Genomic DNA, 6,797 nt, shown 5'->3' with positions numbered 1-6,797 from the left:
TATATTTCACAAGTTATATTCAAAATTATGATGAAAATTAATTAAGATAAAATAGAGTGTACCGGTACACCGTGTGGCATAGCTTGCTCAGCTACACTGTAGACGGGTAAGGGGTGTCACATAATACAACCAATCCTTAGCTGTGCCCTCCAGTAAGAAAGGGAAAGCTTGAAGCTTGATCTGATCCTCTGAAACTCCTTGAGGTTTTATGCTGGAACACAAAACATGAAATTCCTTTAAATGCTTATGTGGATCCTCACCTACAAGACCATGAAACTTAGGCAATAAATGGATTAGTCCAAATTTTAACTCAAAAGCAACATTTAAAGCAGGGTATTGAATACACAAAGGTTGTTGGTTTAGATCAGGAGCAGCTAACTCTTTCAAAGTCCTAGCAGCCATGGTTTCGTTTTTAGAATTTGAATCCGAATCTGAATATGAATTTAGCTCCTTTGGAGATTGGACTCCTTCGGATGTACTCGGAATCAGCCTACCTTGCTTAGCCAATTTTCTCAACTGTTTAGCTGTTTTTTCTACTTATGGATCAAAGATCAACTCACCAGATTGAGAAGTTCTTGTCATAAACAAAAAGAAATCAAAGTAAAAACAGAAAAATGCCTTAAAACCCTAGAAAACAATAGAATTTGGCCTTAAGAAGGTGGGGCCAAGGAATGGCTTAAGAGCATCATTTCCTTTCAAAATAGGTATGGGCCGCCCTCCAAATTCAATCAAAATCCTTAATGAACAGTAACAATGAACAGTAACACCATAATAATAATAATAATAATAATAATTATTATTATTATTATTATTATTATTATTATTTTTCTTTTTTTTTCAAAAACCTGAAAACAGCGACACTTCACAAACAGAGTTAATAACAGAATATCTAACACCAAAAACATGAAATCAAATAAATTTCAGTCCCCGGCAATGGCATCAAAATTCTTGATAGGTGTCAAATCCACCAGAAATTAAATTAACTGAAATTACTAACTATAAAATATTTTTAGTAGCAAATGGTAAATCCAGGTCAAATCCTAGAGACTAAATTATTGGATTTTCGTGCACTTGTGTAATGGGAAATAGAAAAGACAAAGATTGGGGGGTTTTGTAACACAAAATCAAAAGAAAGCAGAAATTCAAGAACTAAATATGAAAATCTCAATTTAAACAAACTTCAGTCCAAGGTAATTCTCATTCCAATGCATTGATTTGATCATAGACAAAAGAAATATAATTATCTCTTATTAAATACTTAACGTAGATTTACCAAACAGCGAGGTAAACCCCTGACTCTCCTATACTCATCAATTCGATCCCAGTACTCTTATTGACTCTAATTATTAACTGAGTTGGTATTAAGCAATCCTCATCAAATTAATAACTGCTTTAAGAAAATAAAGTAGTTAAGCTGAACAACAATTTATGAAACATAAATCATTTAATCCATCATATTGTTTCCTTAGGTTATTATCGAAAACTGGGATCATAATCAATAAAACCTAATTGCTACGTATGTTCAATCTTACACAAAAATTACAGATTATGAAGATGAACTAGCAATTGATCTCATCAAACAATCAACTAATAGGCCTTTTTAGCAAATCATTCAATAGATCAAAGACAAATAAATCAGAAAACAATAGATATTCAAAAAGACATAAATTAAATTAAGAACCTGGTCTCACAAATCAAGCAAAAGAACTTGAATCCATTGAACTAAATGAAAAACTTAGCCACTCATTGCTTATAGAAAAATAAAAGAAAAACTAAAGAAGAATTCTCAAAGATGAATGGAGAGGCTGCTGAATCCTTTTTGGAGGTGTCTTGATATCTCCTAAGATGGCTACTATCTCTTCTATTTATAATAAATGGTCTAGGGTTAGGTTTTTTTTTTTTCTAGAGTCTCTGTCAAAAACTGCAACTGGAGCAAAATCAGGAATCTGACTGTCAACGGATACATGGCCCGTGTATCACTACACGGCCCAGGGCCGTGTAACTTACTGGAGCTAAATGGGCATGTTTCGCATGGGCATAGAAAGTTACACAGGTCAATTTACACGGCCCATGTACTTTGTTTCTTCCTCGGTTCTCTGGATTCCTTCTGGCAGAATGTTACACAGGTCTCTAGTTATGCTTACACGGCCCGTGTACTTTGTATCAACAATGCTTCTCAATCCTTCGACCATTCCAAGCTTCCTTCCACACTATATAGCTCCGAAACTTTACCAAAACCCTGAAAAATACAGCAAGAGTCAAATTTCTCCATTTAACACAATTATTTCAACAACTCTTTAAACATGTGCCTAATAGGTAACTATACTTAACCAACTGAATTGAACATAAAAACACTTTAAAAACACTAAATGTGATGAGAGTAAAATTAATAAATTATGCACTTATCAGGAGTTTACTGGACTCTCCTTTTTCCCATCCTATTCAAAAGTTTTGCTTTAATTCTAATCTAATCCTTATGATCCGCATAATAAAATTGTGCTCTTCCTAAAGAATACCTGACCAACTAGTTCCTATCAAATTACTTTTATAAGTAGAGCATCATTTCTTAACTATTTTATAAGTTATAATTATCATCCATAGTATCCTGTCTCTTCCAGGGGAACAAAATCATATTTTGTGTCTCACTGCTACACAAATAGAATATTGTTCCTTACTAAACTTTGAGCAAAAGATCCATTGCAATACCAGAACAACTATAAACCCCATATCGGAGACTGGATGACTTAACTCTATAGGTGTTATTTTTAAATTTTCACCATGCTAAAATTTCTAGTCCCATAGCAATTCCTGATGTACTGTAATTCATGCTAGGGTAACGGAGTCGTTAACTCTCACTACCTTGCAACCATGATCTTTTGATATTCTAATTATAGAATTTTAAATCCCGAATTAGGATTTTCAAACTCAGTTATAGTAATAAAATTCTATTCCAGTACATTTGTACCAGAGCAAAAGTCATTTATAACTATTCTTATCCTTATGTACTATTGGGTAGTACGTAACTCTACACAATAAATCTCAAGTCAGTACTATAATCTACAGCTTACAGCACAACGTCAAGAATATTGCATAGTTACTACGATACATCACAATAGATCAGACTTCCCTGTATCTTATTTCTTTCAAATCCACTAATATCTTAAACTTATTTTGATTATGGTATCTACTGACATCTATCAACAATAATACCTTTGCTTTCATCTAGGGCAGATATATTACTATAACTTACTTTTAGGTCCTCTTGCCTTGCCTAATTAGGCTTACTAATTAACTTTATAATTTATCATAGTCTAGGAGATGTCTCTCACTAGAAACTTTTCTAAAATTAATTCCAATCACGCTTATTATCGCAATTCTTATCCTAAAAGACTAATTACTAACACATCAAAATTTATCTCCATACATGGGAATAACAGTAGAACATATAATTCTAGCATTAGCATATAAATAAGTAAAGCCGGAATCAAATAGTATATAATTATTCCTTTTAAAAGTTAAGAACGTACCGGCAACTACATCTGAAGTCTCTGCTTTTTCCCCTCGATGCATGGCATTCCCTTTTTCTAGTGTATTCCTCTGCTCGGGTTGGTCCATTGTGCTAGGATTACCCGAAGTGTTGTCTCTACTTCTGCCTCTGCCCCTACTGACTATTAATGAGTCTCTAAATTCAGAATCTTGGACTGATCCTTCTGGTATAGTATGTGGCATAAATTGACGTGCGCTAGTACAATCTCGGGTGAAATGTCCGATTCCACTACAATTATAGTAGGCTCCAGTGACCCTATAGAAAATACCCCTATGTAATTTTCCACAAATGTCATAGATACGGATAGGGTAGGAACTTCTGGTTCTTTGACGAATGGTTCTTGATTGCTTCCGCCCTGAAGATTCGCCTCTGTCATACTTAGGAGCTCGGGGTCCCTCAAAATCTTTTCTCTTTCCTAAATTACTACTTGAACTTTGGTCGATAGATTTTTCACTTTTCTCTTTTTCATGCTGCTCTTGAGGGGGTTAGGTTTGTACTTGGGCCTGGGCTGACAGATTATCAACCATTTGCTGAAAGAACATGGCCATCTGTTGGGCTATTTGTGTAGTAATTTATATAGGAGGAACTGGTGTAGCTGGACCTCTAACGCTCTGTGGAACTGGGGCCTCTCCTTGTACGTTAGCTGTATCAGACTGCTCTACCATTTTATCCCCCTTATCCATACCTATTCACAGGAATTTTTACTGTACAACCAACACAAGGAGATTTCTCCCTGTTAGTTCATATTTATGATGTAAATGTACTATATGTATCAAACATTTGAGCAGTTGTACTTATCGAAAAATATTTCAAATTCACAGTTTAAAATTTACTTTAAAAACTAGCTCTGATACCACTAAAACATGTCACACCCTACTCCTCGTAAGATGTAACATGCTCCCGTAGTACACCTAATGAATTATCGTAGTTCACTTACCGATAACCCATTAAATATACTATAAGAGATTTTAAAACAATTTTTGTTCATTTTTAAATTGGTGGGTAAAATTTTTTTTTTTTCCAGATATTAAAAACCTTTCTGGGCAGTTTCTGGGTTGGGTCTCTTCATGAAAATTCTAGCCCTATGTCTTACTTTTCATTTTCAATTAGTTTCACACTAATTGGAGTTGTGTAGCTTAATTTATGGTCTATCAAACACATTAAACTCAATGTGCAAAATTCTACCTTAGGTTCAAATTTTCATTTCTTCAATTACTCCCACTAACCAACCTCAATTCACATTTAATTCACCCAAAATGACTATAATTTAGCATTGACACATCCATAGCACTCATAGCACAAAACCCAAAATTTTCAAACACCAAAGTTTGTAATTTTCCCTAATCCTACTATTTCATTACTTCCATTCATCAACCCAATGTCAATTCAAACTAAAGGAACCTCAAATGACCATAATTTAACACTGTACACACCAATTTCACTCGCTAGCACCAAAGCTCTAATTTTCCTATGAACCCTAATATTCCATATTTCATTTTATGCAAATCTCATACAATTTCTTTACCCCAAGCATGCACTCTACTTCATCTAAGCTTGATTTCATCATCAATTTCATTAAAATACATCAAACCCTAATTTTCTCCAAATTAGCCAAAACCCTAGCTTAGGTTCAATGTATGATTCTTATGCTTCTTCATGAAATTTTTCCATAATAAAACTTAATTCAAAGCTTATATAACTAATATAACATGAAAAGAAACTTACCTCTTGTTGATTTCTTTCCAACTTCACTTTTCTTTCAATTCTTGTTCTCCTTGCTTTTAATCTCTCAATCAAAGTTCTCTTTATGGTTTTCTTTTAGTGGGCTATGGAATTTATGAAGGGAATTTAAGGGAATTAAAACTAGGGAGGGGAAATCTATGAGGGGAAGAAGTGGAAGAATAAAAGAAAAAGAGAGAGAGAGAGAGGAAGAGAGAGGAGAGGGTGGTGGCACCTTATGAAAAAAAAAAAAATGAAGAAGACATTTGTCTTCTTATATATATATATATATATATATATATATTTATTTATTTATGTTTATATTTATATTTATCCTCAAAATTAGTTTATTAAAATTATAAATTTTAATTATGTCATAAGGATAATTAAACTTAAATTTTTATTCTCTTTTTTTTTTTTACATTTACACATAATTTTTCCTTTTAATTAAATAATTAAATTTAATTATCAAAAGCCCATTAGTCCTTCTTTTTAATTTTGTCATAATGGAAATGAAAGTTTAAGTTTTCATTTCTTAAATTTTCCCTTACATATTTTTACTTGAATTTTTCTTCAATTTTTATCCCATAATTCAATTCATTAATTTCATTGACATTTTGGTCAAAAGTCAACTCTTGAGGTGAATTGACCAAAATGCCCCTCATCGGGTCATAATCCTTCTTTTTATAATACCCTATGAGTCCTTAGATTTTTTGGTTCACTTGAATTTTTATTATGTCTATCTCAATTAATTTTCCATTTATTTTTGGTCCTCAAGGTGCCCTTGAATAGTACTAGTCACAGACAAAAAATGCTACTATTCATAACTTAGAGGTTCGGGGTCTTATAATTCTCTCCTCCTTAAAAATAAAATTTTGTTCTCGAAATTTACTTGGTCTCTGTCTTTAAATAGCTGTGGGTGTTGTCTCCTCATGTCCTCCTCATGCTCTCATGTAGCCTCCTGGCCTGAATGATGATTCCACAGCACTGTCACCAGAGGTATTTGCTTGTTCCTCAATTGCTTTACCTCATATGCCAAGATCTTTAGGGGCTCTTCATCATATGTTAGCTCTAGATTTACCTCAATCTCCTCTACTGGTAAAATGTGAGAAGGGTTTGATCTGTACCTCCTCAATATGGAGACATGGAAGACATTGTAAATCTTTTCTAACTCTGGAGGCAATGCAAGTCCATATGCCAATGGACCCACTCTTTCTAGAACTTCATATGGCCCAATGAAGTGAGGACTCAGTTTCCCCTTCCTACCAAACCTCATGATCCTCTTCCATGGAGAAACTTTCAAGAACACCTTGTCACCCACACTGTACTGAATATCTCTTCTCTTTAGATCAATGTAGGACTTTTGTCTATCCGATGCAACTTTAAGTCTGTCTCTAATGATCTTAACCTTTTCTTTCGTCTGCTGCACTAATTCTAAGCTAATCAACTTCCTCTCACTCACTTCATCCCAACACAAGGGAGTTCTACACTTTCTGCCATAAATTAACTGATAACTATTGCTATAGGCAAA

The sequence above is a fragment of the Hevea brasiliensis genome, chromosome 1, assembly GCF_030052815.1.
Source record: "Hevea brasiliensis isolate MT/VB/25A 57/8 chromosome 1, ASM3005281v1, whole genome shotgun sequence".
NCBI lineage: Eukaryota > Viridiplantae > Streptophyta > Magnoliopsida > Malpighiales > Euphorbiaceae > Hevea > Hevea brasiliensis.
Note: the sequence above shows the minus strand (reverse complement) of the source record.